The following is an 18,162-nucleotide window of genomic DNA, read 5'->3' as shown; positions in this document are numbered from 1 at the left end:
TTGTGTTTTTTCCATACGGCTCTGCTCTTTCTCATGTCAGTGCTGCATTAACACAAACAGCTAGTGCTAGCTAGCGTTCAGGGCCTTCGGTTGGTTTATACTAGACATTCCTCAATAAGAACAGAGCTGTGGGGAGCCAGGTTAACACAGTCTATGTGTATCATTCAATTGTGTGAGCAGTTTCTTTACATGAAGGTGTCATGGCTGGTGGCTCTGTGTAAGCTTGCCTGATATTCTAGGTGTATGCTTGTTGATGTTACAGTTTTAGATCAACTAATACCCAACCAATCAGAAGTACTGTAAGTAAAAGACAGAAAAATATTCCAGTGTTTCGAACTTTTGACATTCTCTTTAACAACTATTGACGGACAAACTTTGCTCACATTTCAGCGGCTTCCTCAGTAGTCTTTCCATGGTGATTCTGATGACAGATTTATTGTTGTTTACTGATCTCACCTTTCAAGAGTGCCGGCTCATAATCGTTGTTACTGGGTCTCATGTTGAGAACTCTGATGAACCTTTTGGCCAACATTCAGTATTCCAGTGAAATGTCAAGAACATGACCTGCCATTATCTGTGGGATTGTTTTCTCTCTTCATAAATAACCATGTGTTTTTTGCGCAGTATCTACAGTTATCATTTTTCATTGTTCATTGTTCATGGAGTTCAGATAAAGGACATTGTCCATGCAATATAATGTTACCTTTAATAAAAACCAATACAATGTTTTTTTTGTTTTCCAGTAAAATATATAAATATCCATCACTGAATGATGCTAAATGCTAAATTTGAAAACCTTTTACTCATTCTAGTGTATTATTAAGTTGGTAACATTTTTACAATAAGGTCCTGTTAAAGTTAGTTAAAGTATTAGCTAACAATGAGCTATATTTAACATGTTAACATTAATTATTAAAACTACAACTATTCATTGTTTGTTCATGTTAGATCAAATCCATCAAATAATATTAACAGATACAACTTTTGATTGTAATAATGCATTAGTAAATGCAGTTAACTAATATTAACAATTAGAACCTTATTGTAAAGTGTTACCATTTATTTATTTCACAATATTCCACCACTTTATATAGGCTATATATATATATATATATACAGTGGGTACGGAAAGTATTCAGACCCCCTTAAATTTTTCACTCTTTGTTATATTGCAGCCATTTGCTAAAATCATTTAAGTTCTTCTTTTTTTTTCCTCATTGTACACACAGCACCCCATATTGACAGAAAAACACAGAATTGTTGACATTTTTGCACATTTATTAAAAAAGAAAAACTGAAATATCACATGGTCCTAAGTATTCAGACCCTTTGCTCAGTATTTAGTAGAAGCACCCTTTTGATCTAATACAGCCATGAGTCTTTTTGGGAAAGATGCAACAAGTTTTTCACACCTGGATTTGGGTATCCTCTGCCATTCCTCCTTGCAGTTCCTCTCATCCTCGGTCAGGTTGGATGGTAAACGTTGGTGGACAGCCATTTTCAGGTCTCTCCAGAGATGCTCAATTGGGTTTAAGTCAGGGCTCTGGCTGGGCCATTCAAGAACAGTTACGGAGTTGTTGTGAAGCCACTCCTGCGTTATTTTAGCTGTGTGCTTAGGGTCATTGTCTTGTTGGAAGGTGAACCTTCGGCCCAGTCTGAGGTCCAGAGCACTCTGGAGAAGGTTTTCGTCCAGGATATCCCTGTACTTGGCCGCATTCATCTTTCCCTCGATTGCAACCAGTCGTCTTGTCCCTGCAGCTGAAAAACACCCCCACAGCATGATGCTGCCACCACCATGCTTCACTGTTGAGACTGTATTGGACAGGTGATGAGCAGTGCCTGGTTTTCTCCACACATACCGCTTAGAATTAAGGCCAAAAAGTTCTATCTTGGTCTCATCAGACCAGAGAATCTTATTTATCACCATCTTGGAGTCCTTCAGGTGTGCTTTCATGTGTCTTGCACTGAGGAGAGGCTTCCGTCGGGCCACTCTACCATAAAGCCCCGACTGGTGGATGGCTGCAGTGATGGTTGACTTACTACAACTTTCTCCCAACTTTCTGCATCTCTGGAGCTCAGCCACAGTGATCTTTGGGTTCTTCTTTACCTCTCTCACCAAGGCTCTTCTCCCCCGATAGCTCAGTTTGGCCGGACGGCCAGCTCTAGGAAGGGTTCTGGTCGTCCCAAACGTCTTCCATTTAAGGATTATGGAGGCCACTGTGCTCTTAGGAACCTTAAGTGCAGCAGAATTTTTTTTGTAACCTTGGCTAGATCTGTGCCTTGCCACAATTCTGTCTCTGAGCTCTTCAGGCAGTTCCTTTGACCTCATGATTCTCATTTGCTCTGACATGCACTGTGAGCTGTAAGGTCTTATATAGACAGGTGTGTGGCTTTCCTAATCAAGTCCAATCAGTATAATCAAACACAGCTGGACTCAAATGAAGGTGTAGAACCATCTCAAGGAAATGGACAGCACCTGAGTTAAATATATGAGTGTCACAGCAAAGGGTCTGAATACTTAGAACCATGTGATATTTCAGTTTTTCTTTTTTAATAAATGTGCAAAAATGTCAACAATTCTGTGTTTTTCTGTCAATGTGGGGTGCTGTGTGTTCAATAATGAGGAAAAAAAATGAACTTAAATTATTTTAGCAAATGGCTGCAATATAACAAAGAGTGAAAAATGTAAGGGGGTCTGAATACTTTCCGTACCCACTGTATATATATATACATATATATATTCTGTATTTTATATTTTATATAATATTTAGTTTTGTCTTCCTGAGGTTGACGATCAACATTTTCTGAAGGTAAAGCACCTTTCACTGACCATTTACTGGTATATATATATATTTACAGTATGTATATATATATATTTTTTTTAATAAATAGTTTCAGGCCAATTTTGTGCTATATCTTGAATGAAGTTTATTTTTTTAGCTAATTAGTGAATTGTTTTCTTTTTGTTTTAACCATCATCATGTTTTGTTGATAGCAAATTTGGTTTGTTGTTTTAGAGAGTGCATCTTTAATTTGTTTGAAAAACACACTGAAATCAATTTCCTTTCCCTTGCACACAAACCTGATCCACATTGCATTCAGTATTGATAGTGTTGAAAGATCCTATCTAAACACACCTGAAAATCATAAATACAATAAATTAACGTTTTTTTTTTTTTTTTTTTTTGCAGGTAATGCATCAGTGGCTTTGTTTAAAAGATGATTTGCACTCCAGATGTGCTTTGCAGATGTGCACGATTACAGACTGACAGATACGGATGGCTCCGTTCAGAGACCCCCCCTGGTCTCCAGCCTCTTCCGTAATGCTCTGAGTAATGGAAAATGAAATTGGGCTTGTGGTTTAGATTCATTATGAGCAATCTGGAGTGGGAAGAAGATCCCTCTCGAGTGAATCTGATACTGAATGTTTTATTCCTTTGTTGCTTGTCTATCTATTTCATTCGAGTCTGCTGCATATAGACATGGAAAATGTTACGTGACCTGATATTTGTTTCATTTATGCGCAACATGAGTGTGAGAAATAGTGATAATTGCTATTGCAAATCTCATTATTATTTGTAGCACCGATGAAATGTGGTTTGAAAAAACCCTGTAACCCTAAGCATAAGCAATAAATCTTGACTTAGATGCTGAGATGGGTTTGTGGCTGGCATGGCACTCGTGCTGGGTTGACACTGTGGTTACAGGTCGTGAACTTAAACCCCATTTAGGTTATGTCAGTGTCTGTTTGATCTTAGAATTATAGCCTCTAAGGAATTCTTCTCAGTGCTCAAAGGTCTTGTCGGTTTAATCAGATTTTGTTGTCTAGCGAAGAATCTAAGGGAAAATTAAAAGCTTCTGCCGGTGACCTTTAAACTGTGATCAAAGACCCTAAAAAGACAACAGACGTATATCAACACGAGTTCGCTAAATGTAAAAACGTGTCACAGACTCAAGCATATTGCAATATGATTTTCATAACCTGTGTTATTTTTCTTGTTTGCCAGTAAAAATATTTAAATATCCTTAAAGTGCCCCATTAATCTTTTTTTTAGATATTTCCTTTCATGTAGTGTGTAATATGGCTGTTTTTGAATGTAAAAGATCTGTAAAGTTTTAAAGATCAAAGTGCACAATAAATATTGGTCTCAGGCAGCCAATGAAGACCATATAGGCTGAAATAATGCAAATTTGCTACATAGGTTCATGCAGGAAGTATGACTGAATTACTGTTGACTCGTTTCAGGCAGGTCAGAATCGATTCTTACTCTTAGGAGACAATAATATTGTCTACTTTGACCCTCAAACACTGTAATTGTAAAAGCTGAGGGTTGGAAGAGTTTGGTTTGTGTTGTCGACATGTTGAGAAGACGCTGTTTTCTGCGCTGCGAAAGCAAATTCACTTTGCATGAACTTCTAAAGCGTGAGGACTCGGACTTGTATTGATACGGAAAAACCGACGCCATCGTTACTGTTTATTTAACTGTGTATACAAGCGCTGAGAAAGTGCTCCAGATGTGAAATTCAGATATGGTAATGAACGTTTAGTGTTTGACATGCACTGTAAGCAGCAGACCAATCACAACACAGATTGGGCCATCTGACCAATCAGAGCAGAGTTGGCTCTCGGAAAGGAGTTTAGAGAGACTGGATCCTTTATCGAACCGTTTCTGACACTGTGAGAAAAGAAGTGGTGCTGCAATGTATATTATGAGACAAATTAAGGTGTTTTATGACCTTGGATACAAGTAAACTGACTGTAGGAGGAAATCTCCAAAACAAAATTAGGAACCTTTAAAATAGCATAATAGGTGCACTTTAAAACAAGTTAAATTGCATTCACTTTTAGCTTATAAGACTTGATTTCGGAGAATATTTTGCACTTTCCAAGGATACAGTACAGTTTGGTGTCCCATGACTTAAAGAGTATTCGAGGCACAAATCCCATGTTTTTGTTGTGAGAGAACTACATTAGATATGTATTTAAAAAAACGCCTGTTCATTTATACTGAGGAAAGGGTCATATCAAGAAACCCAGATTATTATAAAGACTTGAAGGTGGATTAGTTTGGATCTAGACAGAGAGTAACAGCCAAAAATCCATAGAAAACACCTTTTTTAGGTTTTTAGGTGGTTTCTTCCTACTAGTTTATATGAGTTCAGCATATGAGTACATTCAGGGACATCAATATCTGTGTTGTGATTTGCGAATTGTTCCCCCACTGGGTATCGTTCAATAATGATGTCAGAGGGGCGATACCAAAAGAAGGCACAAAAAACACCAATTATTATAACCTCAAATATGCTGTATTGAAACAAGTTCATACTTATGTCTGAGACAGGGGTTTCCAAACTTTCCCAGATATGATGGAAGCACTGAAGTCATTGTAGGCAAACAGCCAAATGCAACTGTAATAGAACTGCAATGAAAAGAAATATGCGATCATTGCATATAGTTAGGCCCTGCACCTTATATAATGCATTCGTCTTCATAGCAACCCTTTTGTTTTGTGTATAGTGTGCACTCGTTTTGTTTGACCTTGAGAGTTTTGAGAAATCACAGCATAAAATATGTCTAATTGCTTCCTTAAGAGGTGCCATTTGATACTGGACTCCCCCTATGGTTGCATATCCTTACATGTAAACACGTAATTTCCTCTCGATTGCGGGAGGCACTCGTCCATGGAACAGTAGGTGTCAGATTCATGAGAAACCTGCTCCATTTGTTTTTCTAAAATGTTGTTTTCACATTTCAGAGCAGCTGTTACATTTTTTGTCGTTACACTAATGGATCTGGGAGCATTACATGTCTTTGTCTTAATTCAGCGGATGATTTTACTACGAGGTGCTCCAAGGAAAACATTACTAAAATTGATGTTCTAAATCTGATTTCCCTTCATCGAAGCTCTGAAATGTACTTTAGATTAAAGTGCCCCATTATAATATATTTTATAATATATAAATATAGTTGTTTGTGAATGGAGAAGTTCTTGCAAAGGTCAAAGTGCACAACAAATGAAGTTATTGTCTCCTAAAAGAAAGAATTTCAGAAATTCCAGTCTCACCTTCTGTTACATACAAACGTAACAATGTAACAAATTTGCATAATGCCAGGCTATATACGGTCTTCATTGGCTGCCTGCGAACAATGTCCACTTTGACCTGACCTCAAATACTCTAGTTGTAGCTGAGGCCTGGAAGAGTTTGAGTCGTGTTGTCGACATGTCGCACAGGAACTGATACGGTAAAAGCAGACGCCGTTGTTACTGTTTGTATAACTGCGTATTCAGATATGGTAATAGAACTGCAATGAAAAGAAATATGCGATCATTGCATATAGTTAGGCCCTGCACCTTATATAATGCATTCGTCTTCATAGCAACCCTTGTTTTGTGTATAGTGTGCACTCATTTTGTTTGGATTCTGATATGGTAATGGGTATTTCACTTCTGACACGCGCTGTAAGCGGTAGACCAATCACGACAGACTGGGCCATCTGACCAATCAGAGCAGAGTTGGCTCTCAGAGAGGTGGAAAGGTGGTCCAAAACAAAATTAGGAACCCTTAAAATAGCATAATAGGGGCACTTTTAAAAAAAATCATCAATGACACCAAAAAGCATTTGTTGTCATAGCTAAACATGACATGGTATGAATATGCCGAATAAAGAATGAAACTTGAACGCTTAAAGCGCACACAGAAGATATTCAGTGCACACTCTTCAGTTTAGTTTTTTTGTTCCTCACACAAAGGTATCAAATAGGTTCAGACGACTTAGTTGCTTGATGCTTAGTTAGCATAGACTATACTTTTAAATTGCTTTTGTGGTGTCCTATTTGGAGCTTGATAGTGGTGGTCAGTGAACGGTTGTTTTGTCACTATGAAATGCGACTGCTAGCTTACAACATCCCCTTGTACAATGAAAGAACCGCAGTCTGCATGTGCCAGATCTCTTTCTAGCTGACTCAGCGGTTTTGTTTAGCAGTAAGCATTTTAATCGGAAACGGCTCCAAGAAAAAAAGACTGTAATGATGACACATTTATTGCTGCTCTTGTATTCTCACTGTAGCGCTTGTCTGTTTCACCACGTAGCGTGATTTTAAAACTCCTGCACAGGATACGAAACCATAATTCCTTCGCTTCACACAGTTAACCTTTAATCAAACAGGATATTTACAAGTGGTTTTCATTGAAACTACCGCCCACATGTGATGCTCAGATAGGAAAGCCATGTTTAGAGAAGCTACATGCTTTTCAACATGACCCTCTATGACTGCACCCTCACAACCTCTTCACGTTTTGCACAATGACAGACAGGAAGCACTCAAGATATCAAAACAGATGTTGAGGCAGAGCTGTGGAGTAATGATGCAAACTTCATACACGAGGACTTTTTGTTATTACCAGGGAATTTCCTCACAGCTGCTAGAGAGGGACTTTCTTCACAGCTTAGTGAAAGAAAAACAAGACACTCACCTCACTTTGCTCTACAAGTCTTTTCCCAAATGGAGTATGTTTAGCGTTAAATTGAAATGTTTTGACGAAGATTTTCCTCATTTTCAGGGTTTCTCGGATCTCGTTGTCTGAGCTTGGAAGGGCGGGAAATTTTGATTATAACCTAACCTGCACATAAATGTCTTTCCAAAGCTTTTCTCACTTTTACACCAGACCCTGATCCATAAAATGTAATTATCTTAGCCCAAAACATATCTGACATCACGGAACTCCCTTAAAGGTGGTTCAGATTCAGTCATGTTTTTTTATTCTACCATCAGATATGGCGATAAGACTTTGTGTTTAGTTATTTAAGACTTATGGCTCTTAAAGGCATAGGTCAGCCAAAAACTAAAAATTCAACAGTTGAAAAATTCTGTGAGGGTTTAATGTCCATTTAGTCCAAGTTAGAAACATTTAAAAACTAAAACTTCAGTCTGTTCCTTACAGTGCACTAGGACATATGTCAGAAATGTATTTTACTGTTGGTGAAGGTGACAGTTTTTGATAGAAGGTGATAGTTCCCCAGGTATGTAAAACCTTTAGAATTGTCAGGGTTATATTCAATTGTTTAGTTTCACTGTGTTTGGTTTCGTTTTCAGTCAGTAACATGTTCCCGTTTTGCCTGTGTTCTGGTTTCCTAACTAGTTTCCTTGGTTATTAAAGCAGAACTTGGTAACTTTTTTAACTTAATAAAACTGTCTAGAAATCATTTGGATGGTTAAACAACCTGTTCTGGTGATATTGGTGACTTTCCCTGCTCCCCCCAGCGTTCCCAGGCGGAAAACCAACCTTGCAACTTGGGGACTACCGTCCCGGCAAGATAGAAATTGGAAGTCTCGTGAGAAGCGAGAACGAGAACGAGCGCGAAACACGAATTGCTTTACGTCATGTCAATGTTCTATGATAATGTGTATGATGTATTACCCACCTCGGTAGACACAGCTCCACACGATACAGTTGGCTTGCTCCGATCATAACAAAACGCACATGAGCAGCGGTAGAGAGGGGGAGGAGGCCGCCGCAAGTGAGTTTTTTACGACAGTGTTGTGAAATATACGCCCCACAGCTGTAGGGGGAGCTCGTGGGGAAAACATGCGACAACAAAAGGGAAAATCAGCGAAGAAGTGACTAGAGTTCGCTAGAGTTGCCGAGTTCTGCTTTAATTTACGCTCCTGTTCTGCTTTCCGTTGATTACTCTCTGTATTTAATCCCTCATTTCATTCAGATCATTGTTCCGTGTCGTTTCAGTTCTATGCATTTTTAAGTGTTTATTATTCTGAAAAAAAAAAAACGTTGTTTGCTGGACTCTATCGTCGAGCGTGCTACAGACCCATATCGTTACAAGAATATTACGAATCTTGATTTTTTTTTTCTTTACTTTTTATTGTGATCGTTTTTTAAAGCATTTAAGTCTGTTTTCCCCTTAGTTAGAGAAAAAGAATAGACACAGAACTCTCTGTGAACTGAGAACCAGTGATCCTGATTCACATATCAAGTCAGCAGGTTGTGGGAAGTGATATGCGTGTATATGGAAGTGAGAGAGGGATGGCTGCCAGGAGGAATCCGAGAACAATAGTTGCTGAAATGTAAGACATCCTCTTCTGCAAAAAAGACCACACCTATGGTGGGAAAGATGCTCAGGTCAGCTGCGCTCACTCACATTTACCAGTCAAACCAGTCAGGATCCAGTGTGTCCTTGGATAAAAATACTTAAGTCACAGAGGTTGTGGAACACGTCAACGGATGTCCTCACGCAAACCAGAGATCTTGGGAGTTGCTTCCACTTTGTGAAACAGGCTCTGATAACAAAATACAAGGCAATTAACTTCCATCTGGTGTTTTGTTGTGATTTATTGCATAGCACTTCCTGTTGTTCTGGAAGTAATCGTTCTTGACGCATGGCCCCAAATTGATCTCATATGACTCTTTTCATTGACAATTTAGGGATTCTCATTCATTGCAAAAGGCTTTCTTATTCCAAGTCATTATGGGCATATAGTGTCATATATTTCTCTGCCTTACTATGTACCACATCACCCGTGTTTAAGAGTAGTTAGTTATAAAAAGTGGCTCGTCATATTAAAGGGATAGTTCGTCCAAAAAAAAGTTCTAATTTACTCACCATCATATGACATCCTGTCTTCAGATGAACACAAAAGGACATGTTGTAGGCAAGCGGAATATTCAAAGTTCCAGAAAGGACTAAAAAGCATAATAAAGTAATCCATATGGTCAGTGTATTTTATGGCAAGTCTTCTGAAGCCATACTATAGTTGAGGATCAGATGAAATTTAAGTTTAAAATATGTCAAAATATATCAGAAAATGTACTTCAAGGGCAAGAAAATACATTTCCAAATCCGAAATGCTTTTTGGGTAAATGCAAAATGTTCTTTTTTAATAATATAAATGTATTTAGATTTGAAGATTTATTTAAAAATGTCTCCAAAATACATTACGAAATATTAGTAAATAAAAGTAATTGAAAAAGTATTTATGCAAATCCATTTTAAAATTATATATTAGCAAAATGTTTTGCCATGTTTTGTATATATATATATAATGTATGTATTTGTGTGTGTGTGTGTGTGTGTGTGTGTGTTGCTTAAGTTCATGTAATATTATTCCGAAGTTAACATCTCCTTTTTTGCTTTAGAACAGAATGAAAATATGGGTTTGAAACATGAGGCAGTAAACGATGACAGAAATACATTTTCAGGTGAACTGTTCCTTAACCTTGATCTTTCACTTTTTGGTAAATCATTCCAAAACTTACACCAAGTGGATGAAGGATGGATAGCTTAGTGGTTAAAAATGTGGGTTGGTGACCCAAAGGTTGTAGGTTCAAACTCCAAAAGCGGTAATTCATTAGATGCCACTGTTGTGCCCTTGAGCAAAGTAGGCTACTTAATTTTGGGTCGCTCCAGATGGATGTAGTAAAAATTAACTATATATAGGCTACTGAAAACCTAAGTAACCACAATATGCAATGTCAGTGTGGCAACACTCTTACACGGTGTTTTATTTCTATTCAATCGCACCATTGTAGTTGCTCCTCTTAACTGCACACCATTCGATTTCCCCTAGACTTCCTTTCCCGAGTGATGATGTCAGCAGACCTCCCTGGTTGCCTCATTGTTTATCAGTGGTGGAAATCTTACGCTGCCCATTGGCGATGGTCAAACAAAGGACAGGGTCTGTTTATTTTCCTTCCAGCCAGCCTCTCCACATCATCTCAAGAAGCATGGAAGGCACTCGCCCGCTGGGATAGTCGAGAGTGATGCCTTGTCTCTCGGCAGCCATATGTGGAAAAGGCATTTCAAGCATTTGATAGATGAATAGTTGGCTGTAATAATTTTTCATAAATCCATTTCTGCACAAAACTAACAGTAAATTATCAATGCTCTGTCTGGACAAACCAGAAGTGTCCATAAAATGGTGTCTTATTTCCATTTGCGCATGCAACAAATCGTTGGCTGTGCATAGTGTCAGATTCATTGCTATTGTCAGATTCATGATGAATGGAAGGTTTAGCATATTGCCCACTGAAGCCTTAATCAAAAGCAGCTTTGCCCACAAGTGGCTATGAAAGCAGAAGTAGTTTTATGAGTGTCTTTGTCTAAAGGGATAGTCCACCCAAAATACTATGGAAGTCAATGGGAACTCGAAACTGTTTGGTTACTAATATTCTTCAAGATATCTTCACTTATGAAAGTCATACAGGTTTAGAACAACATGAGGGAGAGTAAATGACAGAGTTTTCATTTTTGGGTGAATTATCCCTTTAAGGATGCTGGGATGCACACTAAAGACGGCTCTGACGTAGTGTTTGACATAATTCTTATGTTTGCTGAACGAGAAAGAAAATCTTTCTCACTTTGACCTGAAATCTCAAGTAAAGTTTAAACTGAGTTGACTATTTCCCAATATAGGCTTTTTTTTCTTTTTGGTCACAACTTTTTTTTCTTTTTTTTTCAGCTCTCATCACATCAATTGTATAAGTGGTGTAATGTTATACCTGAGATGTTAAGGCCTTCACCAGAAACGGGTTGGAGAGTCACATCTGGAGAATAACTCTCTACAGCAGACACTGGATTTGCACTCTGGTCTAGTGTGGAGTGTGTGTCTGAGGCACTGCTCTGTCAAAGCTATAGGAAAAAAAACAAGACTCAGACGTCAAGAGATCTATTTTGACAACAGCAGCCGCTACTCAACTCCCTGTCTGTGTTTGACATACTGCAAAGGACTTAATATAACCACCCATCATTCCATAAGGCAAACATTTTTTTTCTGGCCCAGAAATATTCTTAAATACATTTTAACATATTTTTAAGACATATTTAGCATATATATATAATATCTAACATAACACAATCTTTTATAGATGCGATTAATCACAATCAATTGATTTGACGGCTCTAATATATACAGTATGTATATATGATCATCAAATGCCAAAATGTATTACAAAATGTACTTAAAGAGGCAATACATTTTGAAATGAGCTGTGTTCAGTTCTCTGTGTTCCTGGTTCTTGCGTCTATTTCCTGTCTTCCTTAGTTGCCTTATGCTGCGTCCAAAATAGTTTTCATTTGGTTTAAAACTTACTTCACGACAGTTAAAAAGTACATTCTATATAGTATGAATGTGTGTGTGACCTATGGAGTCAGTTGCCTCGCTTCACCTCCATTCACAAATCCTCTCCCGTGGCCTCATGGGATAGTTAACTGTCCATCGAATGTGCACTTCAGAATCTTGCCGGAATTAGTAGGTCATCTTATACTTTCCGGTACTAATAAATACTATGAATTTGGACATACTACTCGGATCATGTACTGATTTTCGCCTTCTATGGAAGTATAACTGGCACCATCTAGTTTGAAGGCAGTAGTTAAAAATTTTTCCTGATTTCTTTCATTTAAAAAAAAGAAATGTATATGTATGTATGCCTGAATGGTTCAATCTAGGCTAGGGGCTCATAGTAGCAATGATTTCCTTGGAGGAAAATAAAAAGAAATGTTTTCCTTTAGTTTGACTGTGTAAAGAGTTAAGCCATCGCTCATATAGTGGTCCCTGGTGAGAACTGCCTATTTATCCAGAGGAGATGAAGCACATGGATACAGAAGCAGAGAGAGAGAGAGAGAGAGAGAGAGAGAGACAGTGCAAGGGTCAAAGAGTTCATTTACAGGGAATAACACACAGTATTAACCCCTTCTGAGATCATGTAAAGAAACAGGAGGTGGGCATTGTAAGAGAGTTGTACGGGTGGAGAAGAGGGCGAATGGAGGCAGTACAGGGTTTAAATTTCCTCACCAGAAAAGGAGATTAACACTGGCGGAGTCTCGCTGTCAATGCGGAGAGAAAAGAAAGAGTTCCCCACTTTTGGCTGAACTTCATTCCATTGTGCGGTTTCAGATTTTCCCAGAGCATATTTCCACCAGGGATATGGACAGACAGGGCAGTCCGAGGATTTGTAGTACTAAAATGTTTTATGTATAATGTATTTTTGCCGTTAAAGTTCATGCTTTCTATTTGAATACATTTTAAAATGTTATTTATTCCTGTGGTGTAAAGTTGAATTTCCAGCATCATTACTCCAGACTTCAGTGTCACATGATCCTTCAGAAATCACTCTAATATCTTGATTTGATGCTCAAATAACATTTCTGATTATTTTCATTATCAATGTTAAAAACAGTTGTGCTGCTTAATATTTTTATGAAAACGGTGATACTTTTTTTTTCAGGATTCTTTGATGAATAAAGTTTAAAAGAACAACATTTATTTTAGATATAATTAACTAATCTTACTGACCCCAAACTTTTGACCTGTATGTTTATGTAATCCATAATGGTCGTAGAACTACTTCTAGTCACAATTAAAATGTTTTATGGCCTTGACAAAATGAGATCACGTAGTGACAGTTTGCATACAACTCAGCGAATCTTCTATCTCCAAATCTGATACGGGAAAGCTCTGGCATTGTGTTCCTTATGTTTATACTGAATAGATGGAAATCATCGCCACTCAGCAGAGACAGTCCACAATGCAAAATGCATGGGTGCAAAGCAATGTTTAATTGGATTTATTGTTATCCTTATCAAATATCATTATATTTTTTTGTGTAATGTTTTATATTGCAATTTATTTCACTTCCACTACAGTTTCACAATGTACTGTACAGCATCCCCATAGAAAATAGAGAAGTTGAGCTTACATGTGAATAGATAATATATTGTATTTATGAGCAGATTAACTTTATGGCTAAAGATTTCAAATCTGTCTAAAGTTATTTACTGCTCAGTTGTTCCTTTTCGTCAGCACTTATGAACAGTTCTTTTAACTTCCATAATAAGTAGTGTACTGGACATCTGGAGGATGATCTGCCTCTTTATGAGATGGTGTCTTTCAAGTTTTATACACATCCGTGTAAAGCTTACATCAGAGTGTGAAGTGTTATGAGTGTTTCCGTCTGCATTGGTTTACAAACGGCAAACTGCGCTATGACAGTCAAAACACTATGAAGCTCCTTTTGCTAATATTTAGTGAAGCTTCCCGATTTAGACTGTCACTGTATAGAAAAGGTCTGTTTACATGTTGTACAGGGACTTGTCGTTGGACTTGTTGTCTTGAAATTCAACATGTGGACAAAATGGTACAAGATGAGTACATAAGCAGTCTTCAGCATCACACGATCCTGCAGAAACCATTCTAATATGGTGATTTGCTGTTCAAAAAACATTTCTTTATTATCATCATGTGACATTTTTTGTGGAAACTGTGATACATTTGTTTCTGGATTCTTCGATGAACAGAACAATTGTCTTTACAGTCACTTTTGATCAATGCATCCATGCTAAATGGTATACTTTTTTTTCTTAAAGAAACGTTTGAATGGTAGTGTGTGCATGTGTGCACATTTTATAGTGTTAGATTTGCTAGAAGTTTAAAAATGAATCAAGACTATATCAGAAATGCACAATATAAGCTAAGCTACACTATATCATATATAAGAAAAATATGCTGCTGTATAAAATGTTTAGCCAAAAAAACTAATGCAGCATAACATATCCATTTCATTGAGAATAAGCAATCCCAAAATGCATTGCAACAAGCTCAGTGAAAGATAGAGAATTTTTGAGTTGTAAATATACTAACTGAAAAAAAAAAAAACGTATCTAAAATACTTTTATATGCTGAGGTCATTAGCTTAGCAACACACTAACAGGAACAAAGCTATAGTGTTTTATTTAAATAATTTCCAATCTGTAATTATAACAGTTGTATAATGTCCTTCATATATAAACACACCTATTTACTGTATGCATAAATATCACATACTTTAAGACAACGTCACGCCAAAGCGCTACATCATCTTATACAGATGCTTTGAGATGCTAATCATTCTTAACTAGTGTCAACATGCAGCGTTGGAATCAGAAATGTTTGGTTAAAGCAGAGTGAGGAGTGGGAAGTTTGTGCTAAGTGGGAATCTCCACATCCGGGTTCTGCAACAGCCAGCTGATGTTATTGGTTTGCAGCTGCTCTGTCTGGAGAGGCACTAAAGTAGCTATAAACATGGACTAAAAGAGCTTAAAGAGGACAGCAGTTAAGCTGGGTTTATTGAGGTTGTAAGACAGACCCCTCATGTCCATTAGCAACAGTATAAGCGACTCTAACAAAGACCATGGGATGTACATTTCCAGTAATGGAGGTGTATTTCCTTCATGGGTGGAAGTCACTGGTGAATTGACTCTGCCCACTCTACCATGTAAAAGGCCATTTTAAAACAAAACATCTGTAATTTCCTGTATGCACTCAGTAGAGAATGTTTTTCTGTCTGTCTTGGTTGTATGAAGGTAATAAATGCCTAAAAGATTTGCATGCGCAGGGTAAGATTTGTGAAAGTGTACATAAGATTGCAAGCGTGAATTAAATTTAGATTTACAGCATTTTACTGTAATCCGTAATTCATGTATTGTGAAACTGCAGTTTGATGCTAACTCAAACTAAAAATGACTTTTGGCATGCTTTTTTGTTTGTTGTGTTGAACACAAAAGAAGATATTCTAAAGAATGTTGGTAATCAAACAGTTGACGTAGCCATTGACTTCCATAGGGAAGAAAAACAATATGAAAGTCAATGGATACCGTCAACTGTTTGATTACCAACATTCTTCAAAATATCTTCTTTTGTGTTCTACAGAAGAACTCATACAGGTTTGAGAAGTGAGTAAGTGATGACAAAATGTTCATTTTTGGGTGAACTAAGTCAAGCCTCAGTTAATAACATGCTAGAATTTTATAGACAGATCATGATGTTTATAAAAAAAAAATCCACTTTGCGTGAATTCTAGTTAGCATTTTAGATGTTTATCAATTTAAAAATTGTGGTATGGTTTTGTCTTTAAAATCCTATCAGTCAGAATCCCGAATATAAAATAAAATGCTAGCATTTTAGAAACCTATCATGATATTTCTAGTTGTTTCGTCTCACTTTTGAGTGAAAATGTTAATGTATACACAGTGGCATTTAGCTGAAACACCCAAACTCATATTTTTTCACAAGCTTTGAAGAATGTATGGGTTTTCCCTGTGGCTGAGTGTTGTTTGCCAATGGGTATGAGTATACTTGCATATTTCCGCTGATATTTAAACACAAGCGCTGGTGTGTATGTCAGTGTTATGATATGAACCGTGTGAGGAACGTAGCCAAGGATATTGTGGGGAGGAAGAGAGCTGAAAATGACAAAAACACTGGTAGAGGCAAACCAACATAGAGTCAAAACAGCTGAGAGGATGGTGTGGCTGATTGAGATGGGATTGTCTGAACCACAGATTGACGGCAATAGTTTATATCATCCGTCGACCGATCAGAACTGGCCTTTTTTTTGGAATGATTAACGCGAGTCTCAGACCTCGTGGTCATCCCGCGCTGTGAGATTTGTAAGGTCACTTCCTTTAGCAAAGCCAGAGGAGTCACTGTCTGACCAAACGCCGCCATAAATTATCGGCTCCTGCGCGTGTGTGTGCGGTGAAAGTGCATAACCTTGGGAAAAGTGGCTGATGTCATGGAGTGCAATCTTGAAATGCTCAGCAGTTATGTGAATTTACTGCCAGTTGACTCGTCTAAACATGTTTCTAATAAACCACGACCTGCCACAATTGCCGTCGTAAAATTTGTCAGGTCACTTTGTCTCTCTTTCGAATGTGAAGTTTAGTGGTCCTCTATAAAACTTGTAGTGGTCATGTCAGTCTCTTGTCCATTAGTAACCATAAAGAAACCTGAGAGTAAAGGAATTGCATGAATGACGCTTTTTTTGTTAACTTGATAAATGATTTTATAAATGAAAAAGGTAAAACTGGAGACTCACACCCGCAAGCTGAACAAAATGATGATTTTAGTAGTTCTCTTAGAGGGTAAGCTCATACGAACATAATTCACAGGTTTTTGATTAATGGTTTTAATCATTAATTATTTGGGTACCTTATGGAGTTTAGTGTTCAGTTACTTACACTTACCATTTAAAAGTGTAGGGTCAGTAAGATCAGACCAAGGCTCTATTAATGCATACAGTAAAACGCAAGTATCAAACACGAAACGCAAGTAACTTTGTGGGCGGGTCTTGGGCGCTGTTGCTATTATACCGGCGGGATAAATGACTCGTGCGCCCTACGCAAATCTAAAATGGGTTAGTCTGAAGTAGCTTCATTATTCATAGGTGTGGTTTGGGCGTAACGTGAAATAAACCAATCAGAGCGACATCTCACATTCCCTTTAAGAGCAGGCACGCTTGCTCCATGGCGGATTGCTATTATAACGGCAGATTTGCCTGGCGCGCTTCACAGCCGAGGAGACCGACGTTCTCGTCAGGGCCGTAAAACACAGAGAAGTGACATTGTATGGGGAAAGGAGAAACCCACCCAAATTAGCTTCGGTTAAACAGGCGTATAAAAATTTGGGTAAATGTGTAAGCTAGATTTATGCCTGTTTTTTCACATCTTCATGGACACATCCATGATTTCCCTCGTGTGTTAATATTTTTCCTTGTAATAATGTATGGTTTTCTAAAAATGAGAACTGCTGCGTCTGTGTATAGATGAGATAAGTAAAGTGTATGTGCGTTGTGCACACGCTACATTGATTATGGCCAAGCATGCGCCCTTAAAATAGCATATGAATAACATGCGCAACACGCCACTGACTTTAGACTAGGTTTTTCCTGGTCAGTGGCAGCATTGTTTTCTAAACCTGCAAAATAGCACCAGGGAACGTTTGCGCCAGAACACACGCCTCCTCTTTGCACTGAACCGCCCCCGGGAGCGCAAGTTCATTTCCTAATTTACCGACATGCGTCTGTGGAGGGAAAAGTCCGCTGTGCGCGGGTGCAAAATAGGAATGATACATGCGTCGGTGTACAAAGTCAATTGCGCTGGGTGCAAGATAGGGCCCTATGTAATGTTTTATTGTCACTTTTTATCAATTTAATGCATCCTTGCTGAATAAAACTACTAATTGCTTGAAAAAATATTTTACTGACCCTAAACTTTTGAGCGGTAGTTTGTGCGAATTAATATTTTTAGTAATAGGCTACATGACACATCTTATTTTCTAAATTAATCAAGGATGTTTGTTTTATAGATACATAAAGTACAAGCACTTAAAA

The sequence above is a fragment of the Rutilus rutilus genome (assembly GCF_951802725.1).
Source record: "Rutilus rutilus genome assembly, chromosome: 21".
NCBI classification, from domain to species: Eukaryota; Metazoa; Chordata; class Actinopteri; order Cypriniformes; family Leuciscidae; genus Rutilus; species Rutilus rutilus.
This window is presented reverse-complemented; position numbering follows the sequence as displayed.